This window comes from Chenopodium album, chromosome 1 (genome assembly GCF_948465745.1).
Source record: "Chenopodium album chromosome 1, dcCheAlbu1.1, whole genome shotgun sequence".
Taxonomy (NCBI): Eukaryota; Viridiplantae; Streptophyta; class Magnoliopsida; order Caryophyllales; family Amaranthaceae; genus Chenopodium; species Chenopodium album.
In genome coordinates this window covers 61,837,864-61,863,197 of record NC_137834.1, presented here as the reverse complement: position 1 = coordinate 61,863,197, position 25,334 = coordinate 61,837,864, and the positions used below count along the sequence as shown (strand labels likewise).

The 25,334-nt window shown below is 40.5% G+C and overlaps 1 non-coding gene across 1 annotated transcript; it reads left to right on the top strand.

The window, feature by feature from the left end:
• Nucleotides 1–2,733: 2,733 nt before the first annotated feature.
• On the top strand, nucleotides 2,734–2,840 carry LOC145564966 (small nucleolar RNA R71). Its single transcript, XR_014094939.1, has one exon. It is a non-coding gene; the product is annotated as a small nucleolar RNA R71 (small nucleolar RNA).
• The last annotated feature ends 22,494 nt before the right edge of the window (nucleotides 2,841–25,334 follow it).

Here is a 25,334-nt window from a genome sequence, read left to right as displayed (position 1 = left end):
AGAAAGTGATGAAGAAGATGATGAAATAAGGAGAAAGTGAGAAAAGAAGAGGAAGAAAAGAAAATAAAAGGCCGGCCAAAAAGTGGCGCGCCCGATCGGGCAAAAATAGTTTGTTCTGGAAGTTGATTTGCGCGCCCAATCGGTCAAGCTCCACCCGATCGGGCGCGAATGCGAAGGGAATTTTCTCCCTTTTCTCGCCCGATCGGGCGAGATTCGCCTGACATATCTTTTCTCCTTACTCGATTTCTCAAAAATTTCGCCCAATCGGGCGAAAATAAAGCTGGAATTTTCTTTACTTGCGCGCCCGATCGGGTCCGTGCCCAAATCGGATCTCTTCTTTATTTTCAACTTCTTCTTCTTAAGTCTCCGTACCTGTCACATCTATACCTGTACAAAAACCCTTTCAAAAGGTAAAATTGCACTCTCATATCCTCTCTAAAAAAATAAAATAAAAAAAATAAATAAAAAAAATAAATAAAAAAAATAAAAATAAAGTAAAATAAAAGAAAAACCAGTCTAGAAAGCAAGAAATACGGGTTGCCTCCCGCAAAGCGCTGATTTATCTAGGTCCCGAACGACCTTCTTACCAAGTACAAGAACTAGGACCCTTGACCTAACGCTTGGTCGGGTGGTTTCTCACTTGGTCGAGCGTTGTTTAGGCTACGACTCGGCTTCCTAACATACCCTGTGGGACGCAAATTCGCTTTATCTGGTGGATCCTCCTTGACTTAGACTGAGGGTTCTTCGATGCTACGCACTAAAGATCCTTCTTCGATCGAGGGTTGCTTCAAATTGTCATTGCATTTAGCACTTGCAACTCGATATGGTGGAACACTCACCGTAAGCTCAATTTCCACAACTTGCTTGATTGATTCCACCTTTTTGTCCTCAAAACCAAGACCGACAGTGTAGAGGGCCCTTTCTATTGCATCAACTTCTTTCTGCCATTTGTCTATCTCATCTGAAAGGGATGCAACACAAGATACCGCCTCCAAGGGATTTTTTTCAAGAGATTGGGGCTTGTTAGAATAATTTTGAACCACATTAACACTAAAGCACTTCTCCTCTGTCATGGGCCTTTTAGGGGTATTATTTAGATTAAAAATAATTTTATCGTCCCCTACTGATAGTGTTAATTTGCCACTTCTCACATCTATAATTGCTCTTGCAGTGTTAAGGAATGGTCTACCCAAAATGATTGAAGTTTGCATATCCTCAGCCATATCAAGAACAACAAAATCAACAGGTATGTAAAATTTACCTACTCTAACTGGAACATCCTCTAAAACACCTAAGGGGTATTTGAAAGAACGGTCGGCCATTTGTAGAGTAATATTAGTAGCTTTTAATTTACCCATATTCAACTTGGAACACACAGATAATGGCCTAACACTAACGCTAGCACCCAAATCACACAATGCATTATCAATCATTAGATTGCCAATATGACAAGGGATAAAAAAACTACCTGGATCTTTTAATTTAGGTGGAGATTTATTTTGAAGTACGACACTACACTCTGCAGTGAAAGCTACTGTCTCTACCTCACTAATAGACCTTTTTCTTGTCAATATTTCTTTCATAAATTTTGCATATGCAGGAATCTGTGTGATTAATTCAGTGAAGGGAACTGTTACCTTTAGATCTTTTACCATCTCTAGAAACTTACCAAACTGCTTGTCCAAGTTTGTCTTCAAGTGACGATTGGGGAATGGAAGTTTGATAACCGGCTTTGGAGCATTGTTGCTCTTATCTGGAGTGGCAACCTTTTCTGGAGTCGTACCCTGAAATGTAGAATTAGATATATTAGTACTATGCTTTAGCCCTGCAGGGCTATTAGCTACATTGTCTGGTTTAACGGAATTAAGATTAGCATTATTTATTAAAACAGGTTCATCAACTCTGGGCATAGGGGGCCCTTCATAGTTTGAACCACTCCTTAGAGTAATTGCATAGGCTTGATCCGTAGGCCTGGTCGGCTGTGCTGGCAGAGCTCCCTGTTGGCGGACTTGTAGAGTAGCGGAAAGTTGCGCAATTTGATTGTCTACAATTTTATTGTGTGCTAGAATTGAATCAATTTGTGCATCTCTACTCTCCATGTGCTTCTACATATTAACCAGCATCGCTCTAATTTCTGCCAAAGCAGGGTCGGAAGATGAGGAGGGTTGTTGTGGTTGGTTCTTCTAGCCAGCATTGGGATGGTAATATTTCTGCTGTTGTTGTTGTGGCGCTTGTGGTTCTTGTGGTGGTGGATTTTGAACATTAGTACTCCGTCAGGAAAGGTACGGATGGTTTCGGTACCCAGGATTGTAGGTGTTGGAGTATGGTTTATTCTGCCTATAAGCTTGAAAGGCATTAACTTGCTCCACGGAAATCCTGCAATCTTGTTCCCAATGGCCTAAAATTCCACAATTTTCACAGAAAGCCTCATTAGCATTATTATTAATTGCAGAAACATTAGCTTCATTAGCAGTGCTAAGATTATCTAATTTCTGGCAGATAGAGGTGAATTGAGCTTGCAAAAAGGATATAGAGTCAACACTATGCTTCCCCTTGTTGGAAAAGCCTCTAGGATTCCCATATTGGGAATTATGTATCGCCATATCTTCAATAACCTGACCTGCATCATCAACATTAAGATTTATAAATCTCCCACTAGCCGCAGAATCTAAAATTATTCTAGATGAATTTCCAATGCCATTGTAAAAGGCTTGGATTAACTGTCATTGTGCCAAATTATGGTGGGGGCATTCTCTTTGTAGGTCCTTGAACCTCTCCCAAGCCTCATATAAGGTTTCGTCGGCTTGTTGAGCAAATTTCTGAATTGCACTCCGTAGTACGACTGTTCTCTCTGCAGGATAATACTTGTTATAAAAATTCAAAACAAGAGTTTCCCAGTCAGTTATACCAAGTGCAGTTCTATTTAAACCATGAAACCACAATTTAGCTTTTCCAGTTAAAGAGAAAGGAAAGAGAATCTCCCTAATTTGGTCTTGTGTGACCCCAGCTTGCCTGATGGTATTACAGTACTGGCAATAGTCTGCAATATGAAGATTTGGGTCTTCACCCTTAGCTCCACTAAACTGCTTCCTTTCTATCATCGTTATAAATTGGGGTTTAATTTCAAATTGTACCCCATCAAGAGCCGGAGTGGGAGTGAGGTGTGGAAAATCTGTAAGCTTTGGTTGTGAGTAATCACTAAGCATCTTTGGAGCCGTCATCTCTGATTCTAGATCTGATGATACCTCTGAATCGCTAGAACCAGTTAGAGGATCTCGGTGAATATTATTATCACCGGATTCCCCAGAATTTGCTTGTGAAGATTATTCTGTCTATGGAAGGATCGTTCGATCTCAGGATCGAATGGGATGTAACCTGATCTGGAACACCTAGGCATAAACAAAAAAAAACTAAAAGAAAATATGAGACTTGCCTCAAAGAACTAACGTTCTATGAGGCAAAAAAGAAATAACCTAGACTACAAAAATAATCAGAAATAAAAATAAACCGTTTCCCCGGCAACGGCGCCAAATTTTGACAGGGTAAAGTCGTATCCCCTAATCAAAAGTATTACCTGAGTCCTCTAACTAATGCAGATAGGGAAGTAGGGTTGAATCCACAGAGAAACGAGTCTTTTTATTCCTAATTAATTAATATAATCTAGATTATAAAGTAACCACAATACAATGATAGAAGGAAACTAAACTACTAAGATTAAGAATAAGGAGAAAACAATATATAAAAGGATCTAGGGCATAGGTTCACCAATAAATAATATTCCAGGGTAAAACATAATAATCAATCATCAATGCATTCATTAATCAGATCATAAAGGGCTTTCGCTACGTATTACAATCACACAATTAATTTACCGGTATTAAATCTCATCTTTCGAATCTCGACTCAACCATTTATAAATTAACCTGCCTATTGAAACTAGACCTAAACATCAATTCTCATCTGTCGAATCTCGAATCAATATTGTTAAACTCATGCATAAAAGATCTGCGCAAATCTAGTCACAGAGCCTTAAATCAATCAATAGGAAATTAATCTAGCATTGATAATCAACAACAATAAATTACCCCTTCATATTATTTATGGATCCCCACAAACCCTAGAAATAAAACTACTCACACATAATTAAATATAAACTAATCAAAGCAATAAAACAAGACATGATCAAAGGAATAAAATAAACAACTAAGATTAAGAGAAGAGAAATCGTTACTTGTAGTTGCTTGTAGTTGCTCCATAATATATCGGGAAAACGCTCCAAAAGTGCAAATCCCTGCAAAAGTCAACCAAATCTACAAAAACACTAGAAAACACCAATTAGTAATAAAAGTGGCTCTAAAGAGCCAAAAACACTACTAATTATGACCAAGGGACGAGGGTAAAATACTATATATATTAGACTCATCATAGCTCGGAATTGGGATTATGATATATGGTTGGAAAGCTTATTTCAAGGAATATCAAACCAAATAATAATTGGATCGAAATTATATAGCCATAAAATCAGTTCAGCTCGGTTTTATGATGTGGATACGAAAAGTGGAAAATAGGTTATGGTTTAGGGAAATGAGCTAGAAATTGGATTGGTTCGTGAAATATATTGGATAGAACATGGATTTAAGCACCCCAAAGATTAAATACTCAACCCGACCAATAATGGCAGTGAAAGGTGTTCATAATCGGGTTTGGTTTTGGGGAGACATTTTTAGGTGTCTACAGAAGCCCCCACTTTGATTGAGTTTCTAGAAACATCAATTTCGAAAACGATAGTCAAAGTAGTCGATAGGAACGGATAATGACTTAAAACGTTCGGCGATCCTAAATCACTCTGTATACGCCGATACCTGTAGAAAAGTGTTAGTTCCACAGATAAAATAGTAAAGGGATAGAATGCGTATCTGACACCAGTGTATCGGTGACAAATGAGTTTGGTAGCTTCCTATGCTTGAAGGAATCCATCGGATGACGTTTGTTGAAATGCTTTCCATGCCTGAGGAAAGCCGACTGATGACTTTGGTAGCTTTCTAAGCCTGAAGAAACCTACCGGATGATACTTTCCATGCTTGAGGAAAGTCGACATATGAATTTGGTGTTTTTCTATGCTTGAAGAAACCCACCGATAATACTTTCCATGCTTGAGGAAAGTCAACAAAAGAATTTGGCGGTTTTCTATGCTTGAAGAAACCCACCGATCATACTTTCCATGCTTGAGGAAAGTCGACAGATAATTTTGGCAGCTTTCTATGCTTGAAGAAAATCACCGGATAATACTTTCCATGCTTGAGGAAAGTCGACAGATGATGAGATTGCAAGTCTCTGTGTATCGAGAACCTTGTGTCGTGAAATGATGGTGGTTCAATTGTCCCCAAACGTAGGCTGTAGTTGGTTCGCCTGTCCCCGAACATGGGCTGTAGTTGGTTCGCTTGTCCTTGAACGTGGGTTGTAAATGGTTCGCTTGTCCCCGAACGTGGGCTATAGATGGTCCGCTTGTCCCCGGACGTGGGCTGTAGATGGTCCGCTTGTCCCCGGACGTGGGCTGTAGATGGTCTGCTTGTCCTCGGACGTGGGCTGTAATTAAGACCTGCAAAATAAAATTTGCCAAGGGACTCATATAGATTATGATTGACTTGACCAACTGACTTGACCAAACTTTGACTTGACTTGACACGACATGACATGTGTATAACTTGTGGTTGTGTGTGTATATGGTGTGTGTGTGCAAACATAAGTAACAGAAAATGCAAAAGCAAAAATTTTCCGTCATTTTTGTCATGAAACGAGTGGAAGGTACTGACTTTCTCCCGAAAAAGAAAGACGTGAAAAATGAAGTTTTGTTTTCGAACTTCCCTCATAAAAATTTTGAAAAAGTTTTTGAACTTCCCCAAAAGAAAATAATGAAAAAGGGAAGAAGTTTTGAACTTCCTCCTTGAGCAAGACGAAATGAATCCTATGGATTAAATTGCTTATCTTGAAAATAATGTATGCATTATGCATGTTCTTAGGCCAGGAGGCTAAGGACAATTACATCATGTGACACGATAGATGAACTTAGGTCATGGAGCTAAGCATCACAAATGGTGTAAAGAAACGATCTTGAATGTCACTTAGGTCTGGAAGCTAAGCACGTATATATATGAAGTGATTATTGCATAATGAACGTTGCTTAGGTCAAGGAGCTAAGCACGATATGCTTTGTATGATTACAAATCATTGATGCATGAAACAATGAATATTGCTCAGGTCATGAAGCTAAGCAAGTATACAACGTTTCTTCTAATGAATGTTGTCTTGAAAATGATGAAGCATGCGCGGTAGGGAAACAAGATTTCATGATAAAAGGTTCCTAAGGGAAAGCTGATATGGCTATTTATGTTTGAAAGACGTGTGTGAAAGTGATACTAGGTGAGGCTGCATAGGCTATGGTGAGGGAAATAGATGTGAGAAGAGTCGAGATGGTGACTCTTTAGGATAGGTAGGCTAAATGATGTGGGTTCAAGCCCCTAAGTCTAGATCTAGATGGATAGGGTCATAAGATTAAGGATTGGATATTCTTCGACTCGATCATGCATATGAATGTGGCTGCACCTCAATGTGAGGTTGCCTACATATCCGTTAGGAATCAGGCCAAACGTAGCTCTAACCGAACTTTGCACAAGTGTGTGTACACCTCAAAGATATCTTTCAAGGGTTGTAATGTGGTTAAGCTGAAGGTTTAAGGAAGAAAGGGGTAAAAGGCTCAAGACCCGAGAGAAGCCCCCAAGATATGAAATTGTGTATTAGACTTTGAAAGTTTTATTTTTCACTAGTTTTGTGCCCCGTGCGATGATCGGGTTGTTTATGGACTTTTAAGATAAAATTATATTATGATTCAATTTAATTGAAAATAGAATTCTAAATTAACCTTTTTTTTTGCAAAAAAGTCTATCTATATTTATTCACGTGGTACGACACTTGGTGCGTGAAAAATTAAAACGCTAAATGATGTTATCTTGTGGCCTAATTATAAGTTTATTATATGGTATTTTATCGAAAATAAAACTCTAAACTAACAATCTTATTCTAAACTAACTTTTTATCTTTGAAGTCTATCCAAATATATCCAAGGTGGTGCCACACTTGGCTATTTTTATGTAAGAAGTCTATTAAAATCTATCCAAGGTGGCGTGACACTTGGCAAAAAGTTGGAATGCCAAGTGTCACTATTTCGTGACCTAGCTAAAAGTTTAGCTTTATATATTAGTTAGGAAAAATTGCTCCCATTAATCTAAACTTTGCCTCATCCGCCGAAATTAATCCCAACTTTTGTTTATTATCTATCACTCCCAACTTTAGGGGGTATTAAGTTCTATTGCACCCAACAGGTCATCCAACTTGATGTAGCAGGTTACCTAGACACGTATCAACACGTGATAGGTCCAAAAAAAAATTAAAAGAAAAAAGAAAAAAATAAATTAAAACAAAAATTCAAAAAAAAAAAAAAAACTACCAAACCCAGCCACCACCCCCCATTCTCGGAAAACACTCCATCACCACCCCACCGCGCCGGAAATTCACGCTGTAGGGAATAATTTCAAGCCTTTAAAATCCCATTAGCTTGAACCCCACTGTGATCATACACTTAAGTACGGTGGCGTCCAAAAGGGAAGAAGATAGAGCAAAAGAGTCGTCAACAAGTTTTTAAGGAACTTGTAAACCGTTCACGAGGTGAAGGTTACACCCCTTAACGATCCAAGAGATCGTCAACTCCATAAGGTCATGAACCAAATAAGGGTTCGGGGATGATGGTACAAATCCAACCTAAAAGAGATTGAACCTGCCCTAATAATAGGCCTCTACTTTATTCTGATCGTATTCATGTGCGCTTTCTGACTAACATACAATCAATAGGATTAACCCTAAACCTGTTTAACCTATGTTGGTTGAATTTAATGCACAAATAAACTATTATTGGCGATCACTTGAATTATAATCACAATTTCCCTAACAAGATTATTAATATCTTATTAAGCGCGATTGCAAATACGAATTCCCTTTAACATGCAATAAAAGGTGATCAAGCAATAAAATAAATATCAAGCAACATAATAAATAATCAACATCATTAATAATAATAATAATCATAATCATAATCATGTTACAACATAGCAAGATCTTAGGCATGATACTAACAAGATTAATAACAAATCCTAGCATGTCACTAAGCGATAAAAATCAAATCTTTAACCCTAACATGATACTAACAATCATAAATATTAGGAAGAGCATAAAGGCATCATAGCAATCATATTTAATATTAAAAATATCCTAGACATGATACTAGGAATTAAAATAACAATTTAAGCATGATTTCTACATCATAAATCAATAAATCATTAAAGTACTTACTTGGATGCCTCGTACCTCTTTCTAATAACAAAATACACACGTTAGTAACTTCAAGGAAAATAATAATCAAAACAATTAAATTAAATAATTGAAATAGAGATTTGGGACCAAACCCTCAGAAATTAAACCTTTCACGTCTAGGGCGAAAGCAACTTCGAATATGGCTAGGTGTTTCTAGATCTTGTGAATGCGGAATTTTGTATGAAGAAGCAAGAAAGAAAGAATGCAAAAGAAAGAATGTTTTTAATTAAGAATTAATGAATGAAAACTTGTGAATGAAGAGAGTTGATGAAAGATGATGTAGATGAAAGCTAATTAAAACTAATTGTTGATGAGAATTCGTGAATGAAAACAGATTTTTTGATACGATATTTATAGAGAAAATCAGCCAAAAAAGATAATTTAACAAAACAGAGTCTGAAGATCACAAAACAGCATTGACGCCAACCCTGGCTAACTGGCGCCAGGCACCAGTGGCTAGCGCCAGGCGCCAATGACTAGCGTTTGGCGCCAAGCCTGGTTCCAGGCGCCAAGGCCTGGGGTTGGACGCCAAACTGGATTTCAACGCGTTTTCGAAAATCTGATAAGTTTACCGTACTGGAAGATAAAATAATATAATTTCTTCGAAAATGCTATTTGATCTTGATTAAAACGCTGAAAAGAGTCCTAATTGAATTAGGAATGAAAAGAACCTTCTAGAATGTTCTAGAAGACTAAAACCATTCCTAATTGCATTAGGAATGATAAATCATATTAGGCCCTCCCCTAGATCATTGGGCCGTACATAAAGCTCAAACCGGACCCAGTTTAGTAAATTGGCCATAACTTCCTCAATATTCATCGGAATTGGGCTTATAATATATCGTTGGAAAGGTCTTTGCAATCCCCATCCAACTACACCCTTATTGGACCCATATCATGGACTAACCAAACTGGATTGGCTGTTTTTCTTAAAATAAAGTTTTCAAAATCAGGGAGAAGAGAAAAGAAATAAAACTTTCCGCAACACTAGACCTTTCCACACTTTCGTTTCATTCGATTATGATTCGACGTGAAAGGCACTCATCACTGGGATTGGTTTTGGGGAGACACAAATGGGTGTCTACAGAAGCCCCCACTTTGACTGAGTTTGGAGAAACGCAAGTTTTGAAAACAAAAGTCAAAGTATCGATAGGGACGGAGAATGATTCAGAACGTTCTGCGATCCTAAATCAATCTTGTAACGCCGATACCTGCAAAACTAGCGTTAGTTAAACAGATAAAAGAGTTAAGAAACGCGTATCTTGCACCGTCGAGCACACGTCTCTGAAAGTAACCGATTTGTTGCTTCTTTACTGTTGTTTTGATGACCTCCTGCAAGCTAGAGAATGCCATCCCGCTTGAAAACCGCTACGCCTGTAACTGCTTCCAAATTAGAAGATTGCCTCGCCCGAAACTATCTTCCCCGCTATGATAACATTCCACGTCCAAGGGAACATCATCGAAGATTATTTCTCTCGAAACAATCTCCATCCGCATTGATAATATTCCACGTCCAAGGGAATATCATCGAAAATTATTTCTCTCGAAATAATTCTCATCCGCATTATGATCATCTTCCATGCCTAAGGGACTATGATCGAAGACAACTTCGCCCGAAATTACCTTCAGTTGTTCATGACAACTTTCCGCAAGCCAGGGAATGATGTCGAAGACATCTTCTCTTGAAGTCATCCTCATTTGAGGCGATAATTTTCCCAAGGAAATTACTGAAGATCCACGCCTGTCGATCTTTAAAAGTTCGCCTGAACTTTGCCCTTGCTATGCCTGTACGTCGGCGCTCTTTTGCTTTGAACCTGTATGTCGGTGCCCTTTGCTCTTGAACCTATATGTCGGTGCCTTTCGCTAATGAGACAATGCTTAGGCGCTTTAAGCTAAGTGAGACGATCTTTTCATCAGGTCGATCACTTTATGTAATCAAGCCGATTACTTAATCATGCCAAATTGCTTAGAGGGGCTAACTAGCGTACCAAGGAACCCAAAAATATGTTGCAGAAGGCTAGCTCAACCTCACCAGGTGGCTGGCTGCTTTGGCGTCGCTGAAAATCCATCAGCGCCAGCATAATGGCATTAGCGCCAGGCGCTGGCGTTGGCGTCAGGCGCCAAGCCCAGAAAGTGACGCCAATGCCTAGGGACTGGTGCCAACACGGGAATCTCTTTAAATTCCCGTTTTCGTTCATTTCTTGGCTCTGTTTGTCGCGAACGCTGCTCGAAGAAACCGAAAGCTTCAATTGATCGTTGCTCACTCGTTTCTCAACCGAATTCACTCAAATTTGTTGCAAATAAAAGCTCTTTTCATCTATATTCCCGATCTATGTAAGTTTTTCTCAAACTCACACCGGTTTTTATGAATTCTTGGCATGTATATTCACGAATTTCATGAAAATTCGAAATTTATAATGCTCAATTTGCTTTGTTTGTCAAGTTTTATGCCATGAAATTGCTTGTTTATGTTTGTATATTGCCTTGAGAGTAATTTGAGACTTGTTTGACTCAATTTGGTGAAGAAATGAGCAATCTGCCATTGTTGGACCTCTCAAGGTCGTGAAGAACAATGTGGCTTGTTCTTGACATTTTTGCTTGCAATTCTTGTTCAATTTGTCACAATAATCACTATAGTGTTGCAAGAAATTATTTGATTGCTTGAAAAAATGTTGTCATGCTCAATTTGAATTTGTGCTCTGTTTTAGTACTACGTACTCTGTTTTTACGAATATAGTATCATGCGGCTAGGCGAACCTTAGATACTATAGAACCTTAATTTATGATGATTCTGCACAATGTAGCATGGCTAGACAACGAGGCTCAGGTTCACGGTCCCGAAACACTAGACGGGAGCATGAACCCGTGGAGGACCACACCGTCCACTTCGCTTGGTCGGCTCCCAGAGTGGGACGAGCAGACTTTGTTCTTTGCCCCTGTCCACCACATTTCTGAGAGGGTGAGACGGGGAACCGAGCCCGGGAGGACACGGCATCACGACTCTTGCTGCGATGGTCTAGGCGATTTGTACAGGATGCACATCGCCAGAGACCGCGAGACGAGACTCCTATGGGAGTCCTGCGGACTAGTTGCTATGTTCGAGACCTCCGAGGCTATGGTCGCCTCCAGCGGGGGTCACCACGTAGTACGCGCTTTGGTGGAGTTCTTCTGGGACACCACCAACACTTTTCATTTTCCCTGGGGTAAGATGATGGTCACCCCTACAGACTTCAGTCTCATCACAGGACTGGAGTTTACTTCTGTACCGCTGCCGTTCGACGATGGGATCGACGTCTTTTCTCCAGAGATCGAGGAGTTGTTGGGGCCGATTGTTGTTCGGGCCCGAGCTGAGGTTGAGACGACTCAGTTCAGTGCTAGGGGGATTCGCCGCTCGACGCTGGCAGCGGCTCTCGATGATGATGCGACCACCCGAGAGCAGCGGGTGCGCATCTTCGTGCTGATGTTGTTGTCAGGGACATTCTCCCCTGACAGGGGTAGTAGGGCATTGCTTTACTACCTCCCTGCTGTCCGTGATCTCCAGCGGATCGGGACTTATGACTGGACCAGCTTGGCCTATGATGATTTCGTTCGCGCGCTGAGGGACTCGTGTCGCCACTGGTCCTTTAGGACGAACGTCACTTTGTCTGCTTTCTGGAAGGTCGTAGAGGTAAACATCATTCCCTATAAAGTTTAGCCCTACATGTTAGTTAACATTTACTCACGCGTTTAACTTTTTGTAGATCTGGTTCTACGAGTACTTTCCTTCCGTTGCGCCGGCGAGACCATCGCCGAGGGGATATCCGGTGAGCGCCTTTTGGGGCGGCCACCATGTGGACGTGTCTACTGCACGTTTCCGGATTTGGATCATCTCGGTATGATTTTAGTGCTTATCTTGCTCTTCTGTGGTGTTTTAGAAATATTCTTGCCTGATTGGTGCTTTTTATAGGGACCCGAGGTAGTATACCGACCGTGGGGCGGTTGGACAGTCCCTGGATTAGCCGCACAGTATTCTGCTGAGCGTCGCTATTTTCTGGGGACCTACGGAGCGGTTGTATATTTAGGGGAGAGAGTTGCTAGACAACACTCTTCCGATGTTTTCGTCGTTCCTGCCCCTCCGCCGCGTCATATGTTCGACGAGAGACAGCTATCGAGCATGGCTGAGGGATCTGGTTCCCTCTGGCGGTCCCATGTGACCCTTGGGCGGTGTTACGCTGAGGAGCTACTTCCTTTCTTGGCTCCAGCCCCTGTACCGGCCGAGGATGTGAGGGTAAGATCCTTAGCTTTTATTTTTCGCTAAGTAGCCCCCAAGTAATAACTTACTGATTTCTTTCTGTTTTTTTATCAGGATGGTCCCACTGAGTTTGTGCCGCCCCATATGTCCATTCACTACCAGGGGATCTATGGGCCGATCGAGGAGATGATTTCTCCGGCTCCTAAGGGCGAGCGCTTCGTGGAGCGGTCGATTCCTCGCCACCAGACCAGGGTAAGCCTAGTTTCAATTCAGAATTTTATATTCAGTTATCATGTATTTTCACTGACTTATTTTTTCTGACAGTTCTCACGCGAGGTGGTTTCGGCTATGGCACGATGCATAGATGCCTTTCGGAGCCAGCTCGTCCGGATGAGGAACGCGGCTATCTGTCGTCGGGACGACGTTGTCCGAGAGGTAACTTTTCTTCACTTATTATTTCTGCATTATGGCTTCAGTTTTTCTTGTTTCTGATTTAATTCTTTTTGTAGGGTCAGCCGATCGCTTCTCACACCCGTACGAGGCCTGAGGAGCGGAGAGATCCGGCGAGGTCTAGCTCGAGACGTCGTCGTACTTCCTCAGGAGGCAGAGGTGGTCGTTCCGAGGCTGCTCGAGCCGACGTTGCTGAGGGCTCAGGATCTTCTTCTAAGGGTGCTCCTGCTGCACCGGTAGGAGAGGCTACCTCAGCTTTCAGAGGTGGTTGGATGTACGAGGTTGGCTCGTCATCGCAGCAGCCTCCGCGGTCTCAGCCTCAGGTTGATCTTGGCTGGAGCGGTCCTGTCTTGAGCTTTCCTCCTCCTACGGAAACTGGAGCTGGTGCTGAGGCCGGAGCTGGTGGAGAGGTGACTCCTCGTACAGCGCAGTTTTATGGCATGATGGGCCTACGTCCTCCGGCACCGTAGTTTGTTTCTGTATATGTATTTTATTTTGACTTGTAGAATTTTTGCCTTTGACTCATTATTTAGACACTTTGTATTTTTATGTTATTGTAACTTTAATTAATTATTTATTATTATGTTAGTGTATGTTAGTGTGTGCAGAAGAAGTGTGATAACAAATTTGCGCAAAAATTCCGTCATTTTTATTATTGATGGAGGGTATTATCCGACTCTCTCCCCCAAAAAGAAAAATAAAAAGGAAAAATAAAACGGAAAAAGTGCTGGTTTTTTTGAAAATTAATATAAAATTCAAAAAAAAAGAAATAAAATTAATTAAAAATAATGGCTATATTTAATTAATTAATGGAAAAGGATAGAAAAAAAAATGAAAACGGGGCCATGAAGTCATTAACCGACTCAAGTTTAATATCAAAACGCAAACTAAGCACGCGCGGCTTCCCTGTTGACTTGGCGCCAGCTGGCGCCACCTTATGGCGCGTGGCGCCAGGCGCTACACTTAGCGTGTGGCGCCAAGCACTGATGGTTGGCGCCAATGTCAGGGATGTGACGCCAATTGACGCTGACTCCGTATTTCATTCAGATTGAAATTCTTCGCAATTTGTACATAAATAGCCCCCTGCTCAGCCGAATCTTCTCATAATTCCAGCGAAAAAATTATTCTCCTCTTTAGAAAAAAATAATAATCATGTCTCTAGCCACTAAAACCTTCACCCAATACTCTCATGAATGGTGTCGATCTCTTAATGCTAGAGAAAGAAAAGAATTGGATTTATTTCACTTGGGGGGAATTTATGGCATCAAAGGGGTAGATTTAGACATAGACTTCATACATACCGCTTTAGAATTTTGGAACACCGATACACATTGTTTTAGAATAGGGTATGATGAAATTAGCCCTTTGCTAGAGGAATTTGGTGCTATCTTAGGCTTCCCTTCAATAGACCTGGTAGTAGTCCCTAGAGTAGATGCATATTACTATAGGGATTTCGAACGCTTCTTTAATTTAAGGGATAGGGATTTATCAAAAATAGTAGATGGAAATGTAGTTAACTTGAAAGAATTCGCACGCTATTATTTTGATAAACCTCTTTCTGAATCTTTTCATATATATAGAAGAAGGGCGTTCTTATTTTGCATGCTCAATCAATATTGTCTTAAAATAACGAGGGTCAATCAATTATAACCACTGTACTAGAACAAATTGAATCAGGGAGAAATCCAATGCCATTGATAGTTGGAGAGACCATGATTAGTCTAGATGAATTGAAAAGGGACCCAAAAGCGCCTCTTCGCGGTTCTCCAATTTTATTACAGGTAGAAAAATAATATTTTTAATTACAGAAATCAAAAAATATATTTTTGTATTGTAATAATAATTTATTTGCATTGCAATTTTTTTACAGATGTGGCTAATGGAGAGGCTAGGATTAATTAGCCCTCCGGACGACATTGAAAATTATACTCCCACTTGCTTCGTGAGAAGGAAGAAGCGCATCCCTAAAATTGGGCGCCATGGGTGGAGAAAAGTCTTTGAATAACGTGATTTTACTATCAAGTGGGTCATCCCATGGTGGAAAATAAAAAGGATGGTTGGTGTTAACAAGCAACCTTTCTGCCGTCTCCCAAGCTTGTCTCGTGTAACATATTATTATCCCTGCAGGGTAAAAAGACAATATGGCTTGCTTCAAAATATTCCTTCCGGAGATCTTTGTCCTCCCTATGAGTACCCCGTTTCTCAAGAAGTAGATAGATTTGACACTTACTGGAGCGCTAGACCTTTATGGGAAGTGATTACCCGAAAGGTTCCCCCTTCTTTACCTAATGATGTAAAGAAGTGGTTGTTGAAGAAGTCTTCAATTGATCAGGGTAGAACCGATGTGAAGAATCGTCTAGGTGACAAGGCGACACCGGCCAAAGAACGCTTAGGTGCAAGAATTGAATTCAAAACACCTACAATGCCTAAGAAGAAGAATTCTACTAAAGACAAGGGGAAAAGGAAAGCTACCACCACAGACAAAACGGTTTGGGTGGAAAAGAAGCATGGGGTGCTAGCTGAAGGGGAAACAACCTATTCTAAAATTGAATGTAGGTCCTCTAAAGGATGCCTACTAGCCAAAGTAATGGATGAAGAGGAGAAAACAGAAAAGAGTTGGAAAAGAGCAAAGAAGGAAAAGAAAGATTAAAAACATTGCTTAGCTTTAGATTTATTAGATTGTTTATTTAAAGTTCATTTATTTCAGCCTTATTTAAATTCCATTAACAATGTATTTTTATTTTATTAATGAAATTTCAGCTTTCAATTAAATTGTTACTTTAAATTTATTTTATTAAAGCAATGAAAATAAAAAAAAAAAAAAAATTAATTTTCCAGAAATTTTTCGAGTACGGAAGTCGAAAATTTTCCGAAAAATACCGAAATTCGCCCAGATTTTATTACTGAATTGGCGCCAGTGACTGCAGTTTGGCGCCAGCTATTGAGGTCTGGCGCCAGGCGCCAATACTATCGGCTGGCGCTAATGGCTTGTGGATGGCGCCAGACTCTGTTCTGCGACGCCAATAGTTTTCTGATTTTTTGTTGACTTCTAGTTGATTCTGGAACGCGGAGATGTCGAGAAATAAAGTGGCCGCACCCGTAAAGGGTTGCCTACGTATCCTTTCCAAAGGAATCAGGCCGAACGTAGCTCTCTTGAGTATCCTACTCAAGTAGTTATGGGTAGTATTTTTTAAGTTGGTCAAGATTGGTCATGTTTGAGAATTCATTGCCATCCATATCAGTTAATTTTGCTGCACCACCTGACAGGATTGTTTTGACAATGTAGGGGCCAGACCAATTAGGTCTAAACTTTCCCCTTAGATCTAAAACATTTTTCCTTAATGCTTTTAATACCAAATCTCCTACTTTGATATTTCTTGTCTTGACCTTCTTATTAAAATGTCTAGCCATACGAGTTTGATAGCACTGAGTGTGATGTAGAGCTTTTAGTCGTTTTTCGTCGAGTAGGATCAATTCTTCATATCGTGCCCTAGTCCATTCGACTTCATCAAGTTTACTACTCTCTAGCGCAATGCGTAGAGATGGTATTCTAGTTCGACAGGTTGTACGGCATCCATTCCATATACCAAAGAAAATGGTGTATTTCCTGTTGACGTACGGATTGACGTGCGATAACCCCACAGTGCAAAGTGGAGCTTGTCAGGCCAATCCTTATAATTTTCTGTCATTTTCTCAATGATAGTTTTTAAATTCTTATTAGCTGCCTCAACTGCTCCGTTTGCTTGAGGTCTATAAGGGGACGAATGATGATGTTGGATACCATATCTGTGTAGCAATTCTTCACATTCGGCTTGAAAGTGAGTTCCATTGTCACTTATCATTTCATGTGGGACTCCATATCGACAAATGATATTTCTCTCGATAAAGAGTGCTACATGTTTTGCAGTGAGTTTAGCGTATGATTGCGCTTCAACCTACTTTGTAAAGTAATCAATTGCTACTAGAATAAATTCGTGGCCTCCTGTCCCTGGAGGAGTGATCTTGCCGATTATGTCAATTCCCCATGTAGAGAATGGCCATGGTGATGTGTAGGTGTAGAGAAAAGATGGAGGAACATGTTGTAAATTGGCGTAAATTTGACACTTAGGGCATTTTTTCACCTATTGATGGCAGTCCCTATTCATGGTAGTCCAATAATACCCTTCTCGCATTATTTTCTGGACTAACATTTTGCCATTTACATGAGTTCCACAGATTCCTTCGTGAACTATTCTCATTATTCTTTGTGCATCCACCTTTCCTACGCATAGGAGAGCTCGACCTTTAGGTACCCTCTTATGTAGCTCGTTGTCTATGAGTACATATTGAGAAGCCAAAAGTCTCAATGCTCGTTTTTCTCTTTTGTCAGCATGAGGAGGGTATTCTCCATTGGTGACATAGTTGAGTATGTCTGTGTACCATGGTTCTTCTTCTTGTTCTTCTTCTTCGTCTTGGACTGGGTCGTCGTCTTCTATAGCCTGTATATACGCTGGTTTGTGCCTTTTTTCGATAGTTAGAGGCATTTGCTCGATATCCGTGGGAATCCTAACCATTGAGGCTAATCTTGCCAAGGCATCAGCAAATTGGTTTTCTTCTCTAGGTATATATGTGTATTCTACCTTCTCTAACTGATCGGTAAGGGTTTCCAGATAAGTTTGGTAAGGGGCTAGGCTTTCGCTCCTTACTTTCCACCTTTTAGATATTTGATTGATAATCAAAGAGGAATCTCCGAATATCCTTAACTTTTTTACTCCCAATGCCAGGGCTGTTTCAAGGCCTACCACACATGCTTCATATTCAGCAGCGTTGTTGGTGACGTCGAAATCAAGCTTTATTGAGATTGGGACGTGTTCTTCTTTAGGTGATACTAGTAGCACTCCGACACCACATCCCTTTTGGTTTGAGGCTCCGTCGAAATACAAGGTCCAAGTATCATCTTCGGTGACCATCAAATCTTCATCTGGAAATTCATTGTCCTGTATCGGTGTCGAGTCTTCTATTGGAAAGTCTGCCAGAAATTCTGACACCACAGATCCTTTAATAGCTTTTTGTGGCATAAACCGCACATTGAACTGGGCTAAGTTGACTATCCATCTTGAAATACGTCCATTGAGTGTTGATTTCTCGAACAGATATTTGAGTGGATCCAATCGAGATACTACGAAAACGGTATGCACCAACATGTAATGTCTCAACTTCGTTGTGGCCCACACCAAAGCGAGGTACAATTTCTCGAGTGGTGTATAACGTGTTTCGTATTCGAGCATCTTCTTACTTAAGTAATAGATTGCATTCTCTTTGTTTTCTACCTCTTGTGCTAGCATGGCTCCCATTGTCTCTTTGGTAACCGTCAAATATAACCTAAGAGGTACTCCGGGAAGTGCAGGCGCTAATACGGGAGGATTTGCGAGATAGGCTTTGATCCTATCAAAGGATTTTTGACACTCATCATCCCATATTACTGGTACATTCTTCTTGAGCTTTTTGAAGATTGGTTCACATATCGTCGTCAGTTTTGATATGAACCTACTTATGTATTGCAACCTGCCAATAAATCCTCGAATTTGATTCTCGGTCTTGGGCGGTGGCATCGACATGATTGCTTTAATCTTGGTTGGATCTATCTCTATTCCTCTAGAGCTTATGACGTATCCCAAGAGCTTGCCTGAGGTGACTCCAAAAGCACACTTTGATGGATTCAACCTCATATTGTACTTTCTTAGCCTTTCGAAAAATTTCCTTAAGGCTACTTGATGGCCTGGACGGTCCTTTGATTTCACAATCATGTCGTCGACATATACTTCAACTTCTTTGTGCATCATGTCATGGAGTAAGGCAGTTGCTGCACGTTGGTAAGTAGCACCTGCGTTTTTCAACCCAAATGGCATTACCGTGTAACAGTAAGTGCCCCACGGTGTGATAAAGGTCGTTTTCTCCATGTCTTCTTTTGCCATGAGAATCTGATTGTACCCTGCATATCCGTCCATGAATGAGAGAAGCGCGTAATTTGCCGTGTTGTCTACTAGAATATCGATGTGTGGCAAAGGGAAGTCGTCCTTTGGACTTGCCTTATTTAGATCTCGATAGTCGACACACATCCTTACCCTTCCGTCTTTCTTTGGAACTGGGACGACGTTGGCGACCCATTCGGGGTATTTGGATACCTTGATGAAACCTGCAGTTATTTGTTTTTGAACTTCTTCTTTTATTTTAAGTGCTACGTTGGGTTTCATTCGACGCAACTTTTGTTTTACAGGTTTCATTCCTGGGATTAATGGTATAGTGTGTTGAGCTATCTCTCTGTTAATGCCTGGCATATCTTCATATGACCAAGCAAATACATCGATAAATTCTTTAAGTAAGTTAATTAAATCAGTTCTTTCTTGTTTATTCAACGTTAGTCCGATTTTAACTTCTCTTTTATGAGTTGAATCATTTGAGATGTCAACTGTTTCAGTCTCTTCAATTACTGGTGTTTTCTTTTCAAGTGTTTCCATTGCTTTAATAATTTCTTTATCTTTTTCATCGTTAGCTAAGCAATGTTCGTCATCTTGGGTTAGGGAAGAACACGAGAAGTAAGGAGAATGAGAAATATTATTATACTCTGAGATCATTACATCAAAGAGTGATATGTCCCCAGGGACTGGATCATTAACTATCCTAGGAGAAGAAATAGGAAGGGGAGGCATTATTGCGAGAGACTTAGAGGATTCTAAAGGGAAAGACTCTGACTCAGACTCTGACTCTAACGATTCTTCAAACATCGGCCCTTGCCCTGTCGTGATTGATATCTTCCTTCCACTCGGAGTAGTCACCTTGATAGTCTTGCGCCACCCTTGCAGTGATCCTTCAGCTGGAGTAATTAGCTTCGAGGGGTCGAAGTTTTCGTTTTGTAGGACCGTTTGAATGAGTGAGGAGTTATCTTCCTCATAAGCTGGCTCATTCTTTTCTTGCCCAAACAGTAATCCCATGACGTTAAAGTCAAAGCATGGGGGTGCTTTCTCCTTATGGACGGGAGTTGGGATTTCGTCAGTGAAGTAGCAATCCAAGAAAATCTCGAATCCTGGTTGTCGTATGCCATTTACAACAAATGGCTCGGGAAATTCATAGCATGGATAGTCCTCTCCTTCTTTTATAAACTGACCATTAAGCGTAAGAGGGTACTGATCCATCGAAATTGCTTTCTTTTGAATGCGAGCGTCCCTACGTGCTTTCAACTTGTCCTGGGCTCGCTTGAGATCTTTCCGAGTCGGTTCGAAACCAAGTCCGAAAGTATCTAGTTTAGGGAGGCCAGGTGACTCCATTGATTTTGCTATCCCCTTCTTCTTTCCTAAGGTCATCCCAGGGAAGTGTCCTTGTTTCTTCAGCATGGTATTGATAATCATGTTAGAATGGGGGTCGTGGCAAAGAGATGTCCTTTCATCCTCTTGGATTAAGGAGACTTCTTCGTTAAAACCCCATAAGTCTTCGTCATCTTCGTCGTGCTCCACATTGATAATTGGATTTTCTATTGATTTGATCCTCATTGGCGAAGCGTCAATAGTGATTGGAATTCCTCCAACTATGGCTTTTACTTGTTGGTGGAGAGATGAAGGGACGGCCTTTAGATCATGGAGCCAAGGGCGTCCTAACAACAGATTGAATGAGGCTTTGATGTCTACCACTTGAAAAGTAGTAGCATGTTCTATTGCTCCTGCCGTCACATTTAGGGTTATTTTGCCAAGAGCTTGACGTCGAGTATTGTCGTAAGCTCTTATTCCTTGTGTGGACGGAGTTAAATCCTCATCCCTTATGCCGAGCATCCTCGCAGTCCTAAGTGGACAGATATTGATAGCTGATCCATTGTCTACAAGAGTCATGGGAACATTCATCCTTTTGCAGACTACCGTGAGGTTTAATGCCTTGTAGTGTTTGTCACCTTCTGGGGGTAAATCTTTTTCAGATAAGGTGATTAGATTAATCGGACTAGGGAGGTCACTTGTGAGGAAATTAGCTAGTCCCTCAGGAGTGGTGTCAGAATCTAGCCCGATTTTATCCAAGGTATTCATCACAGCCAATCTATGTTCTCGAGATGTTGCCAGGAGCTTCCATACATTCATCTCAACTTTTGTCTTCTTAAACTGTTTAACGATGTCATTGTCTTCGATGATAGGTATGGGAGCTTGTTGTACAGTAGGCATAGGTTGTGTCGAAATGGGAGGTTGCATTCTCCCGGATCTTGTGAGGGCGTCTATTGATAAATCTTCCTCAGCCCAAATGTCGTCTGTGGTGTATGATACAGAAGGTGAAGGCCCTACTATGTCCTTTAGGTAGACATCTTCTTCATCACTGTCCCATACTCCATTAACAATTATGTCCTCTTCTTGTTGAACTTGATTAATTCCTTTTTATCAATCAATTTCTGCACCAAATCCTTGAATTTGAAGCAGTTTTCTAGGGTGTGCCCCCCTGACTGATGGTACTGACAGTAATATCTATCTGTCCTTTTTAATGATTCAAATGGTCTCGGTTCGAGAGGTTTGACCTTGCCACTCTCGGAGAGCATTTCGAACATTTGTGCATACGGGATCCCAATTGGAGTGTAAACTCTGTTGCTCTTCTTGGGTTTTTCACTAACTTGTAAGGGAAAATACTTTGCCTCATAAGTCGTTTTCACTGGCGTGAATTCTCTTTTAGGTTCTTCCTTTGGACATGGAAGTTCATCATATTTCTTGTGAAGTTCGCTCACAATTTTAAGAGTTTCACGTAATAGTTGCGATGTCTCCCTCATAAACAGCGTGAGCAATTGTATGTCTTCCTTGTTTGTTGGTTCTGGAAGGTTATCTTTGACATCGAAAAAGATCTCTTCTTCTCCTTCTTCGACATTGGTTGCTTTGACAGGCTCAATGAGAGATGAGGGGTCAACTTCGCCTTCTTCATCGGAGATAGCCAAAGTATGAGCTAGAGGTGCATTGTCAATACTTGGCTTTTTACTGGCAGGGGGCAACGGCAGCTTATTACTATCAATTAGGTCTTGGATAGCTTCCTTAAGCTTCCAACAGCTTTCAGTAGAATGGTCCCTACCTTGGTGATATTTGCAATGTGCGTTGGGGTTCCAGTTAGGCGACCTCTTCTCAACTGGTGATCTCCAAATGGTCCAATGAGAGTTATAAGACCTTTTGCATTCAATCGATCAAATGCGGTGTCATAACTCATGCCAATAGGAGTGAAGTTTCTCCTAAACGGTTTCTTTTGTCCTTGGTTGTTCATGGCGAGGACTTCTCCTAGATTAAAGGTGCTAACATTATTTGAGTGGGCGGTTTTGAAAGAAGAAGGATTGTCGTTCTTCTTTCCTTTCCAGCCACTGTTGGAGCTATTGTTGGCAGCTTTAGATTTAGCCAAGTCATCTTCAATATTAATCCCAATATCATAAACAGCCTTAAAGGTATGAAGGTTATTTTGATATTTAAGATGTTTTGAATATTTTTCTTGGAGGTTTTTAATGAACAGTCTCACGGACTCTTTTTCACTTGGTACCTCGATCATTTTAGCTGAGGTTTCTCTCCACTTGTTAAAGAAAGCAGTGAAGCCTTCATTCTCCTTCTGTTTGAGGATTTCAAGTTCTCTATGGTCAGTTTCGACTTGAATGTTACACTTGTACCTATCAACGAAAGCGTTTGCTATGGATTCCCAGGTAGAGGTGTTTTCTTTTTCAAGAGAAAAGAACCATTGTTGGAAGACGGTCTCGAGAGATAGTGAGAACAGAGAAGGGAAGACTTTCTTATCGATACCCTTGATACTCATTATTGTTTCAAATGCTCTTAAGTGGAAGTAAGGGTTGTCGATTGCCCTAAATTTTGGGATGTCGTTGGCACTGAACTTCTGCGAAAGAAGATCTTTATCCACCGAGACCCCTTGGGATGTGAGTTCTTGAAACTTGTAGTCGCTGGACAACTTGCTTAGGCTCTCTTGCATGAGGTCCATTTGTTGTTGCTTCACGGGATCATCGATCTTAAGTGCGAGAAGCTTCAGTGTCTCAGTTACATTAGCCAGTTGGTTCTTGAGATCATTGACTTCTTCTTGAGTTGCCATTATGATTCTTGCTTTCCTCTTGCGGGCTATAGGTTTGTCGAAAAGTTGGACTTGTACGAAGAAGTTATCTTTGATTAATCGTCCTTCCTTTCTTGACCACGCGCTGTAAATTAAGCCAATTTGCGTTTTAATTACTTGACTCGAATCAACTTGACTTTATGGTTTTTATTTTAAAAAAAGGTATATGCATATTTTTGGCAACAATAATGTACATATTTTTAGGGAACTAAGTATTATTATTTATTGGAGGATTAATATCCGACTTACCCCCCTAAAAAAAATGACGAAAAAGGGCGCGCACACAAGACTCTCTTAATCATGGTCAAAATATGTGTATTGGTGTGTGTATTGAGTGTAAGTGACATGTTTGGACTCTTGTGTAAGACCATGGGACTTAGTGCCTAAACTCGAACATTAATTTAATTAAGCATTATAGTCGGCAAAATTAACCGAATTAAACAGAAAACTGACTAATTAGACATTAGGTGATGACTCGACAAATAATCCGAACTGTCGGCCAAGCGACAGGACTGGCGTCACAATATGGTGATTGGCGCCAGACAATTTAGTTAATGTATGGCGCTACACACTATACAGTGGCGCTACAGCTCAGACTTTGGCGCCAATATTGGAGCTTCGGTCTGGGATTGTTTTTGGTATTATTAGTCAACTGGGGTATGCCTAAAGTCGTACTAGGTCAATTTCGATTAAAAAAAAAAACTTTATTGACTCAAATTAATTAATTAATTAATTAATTAAATAGGCAAAAGTTCTTTAAGTCATTAATTTTAGTCTTAACACAAATCAACAAACGGTTAAGAGAAACATAGAATATATATGCACAACAAATAATGCACAATTAGTCAAGTAGGCACAATATGATGCAATGAGTTCGCAACCTAACCATGGCTCTAGTTCTCTAAAGTTCGGGATATGGTTTAGTCAAATAGGGTCCATGGTTAATTGTCCGGATGCACCGCACAGAAGCCTAACCGTGAAGGGTTAGCGCGTGTGGATGGGACACCGCGAGTTTTTAGAAAAAACTCACTTCCATGGTTTGGTGAATTCAACATCTCAGATGTACCCTTTGTTGCCAGGAGCGTTCAATCGGGTAGATAGAGCATGAATTCCCAGAAGGTTATGTTCATATGTAGAACACATATGGGTTTCAGAAAAGTGAGAAAAAATTCAATCAGGAAGCAGGATCGAGCAAACAATACGAAAAACCGGTCGAAATTAGAACGCATATGTCTGGCTCGGTATTGGGGGAAATTGGCGCCAGCAAACAGAGACTGGCGCTAACTTTTAACTGTAGCGCCTGGCGCCAATACTAGACTCTGGCGCTACGGCTAAAAGTATGGCGCCAAGCTCTGGCCCCTGACGCTACTTCCCACATGCCTCAGCAGCTTTCTGTGCTCAATAAAATCTTTCAGTTTCGCGCGGTGTTATTTCAGTCCTAGTTGTGAAAGACATTTCTCAAATTTCCTACGTGTAAAATCCTATATTTTTGACTCATTACGGATGGTCTTTCCAATGAGAACCTTTTTATGCATATGACAATAATGTTAATCAAAATTACGCACATGAAATACTTAGAACTTTTCGAGTCTCATCCACTCATTCTAAATCATTGCCGAAACAAATTCAGGAATTAAAATAGAAATCCTCCCCAGTGGAGTCGCCAAAAACTGTAGGGAATAATTTCAAGCCTTTAAAATCCCATTAGCTTGAACCCCACTGTGATCATACACTAAAGTACGGTGGCGTCCAAAAGGGAAGAAGATAGAGCAAAAGAGTCGCCAACAAGTTTTTAAGGAACTTGTAAATCGTTCACGAGGTGAAGGTTACACCCCTTAACGATCCAAGAGATCGTCAACTCCATAAGGTCATGAACCAAATAAGGGTTCGGGGATGATGGTACAAATCCAAACTAAAAGAGATTGAACCTGCCCTAATAATAGGCCTCTACTTTATTCTGATCGTATTCATGTGCGCTTTCTGACTAACATACAATCAATAGGATTAACCCTAAACCTGTTTAACCTATGTTGGTTGAATTTAATGCACAAATAAACTATTATTGGCGATCACTTGAATTATAATCACAATTTCCCTAACAAGATTATTAATATCTTATTAAGCGCGATTGCAAATACAA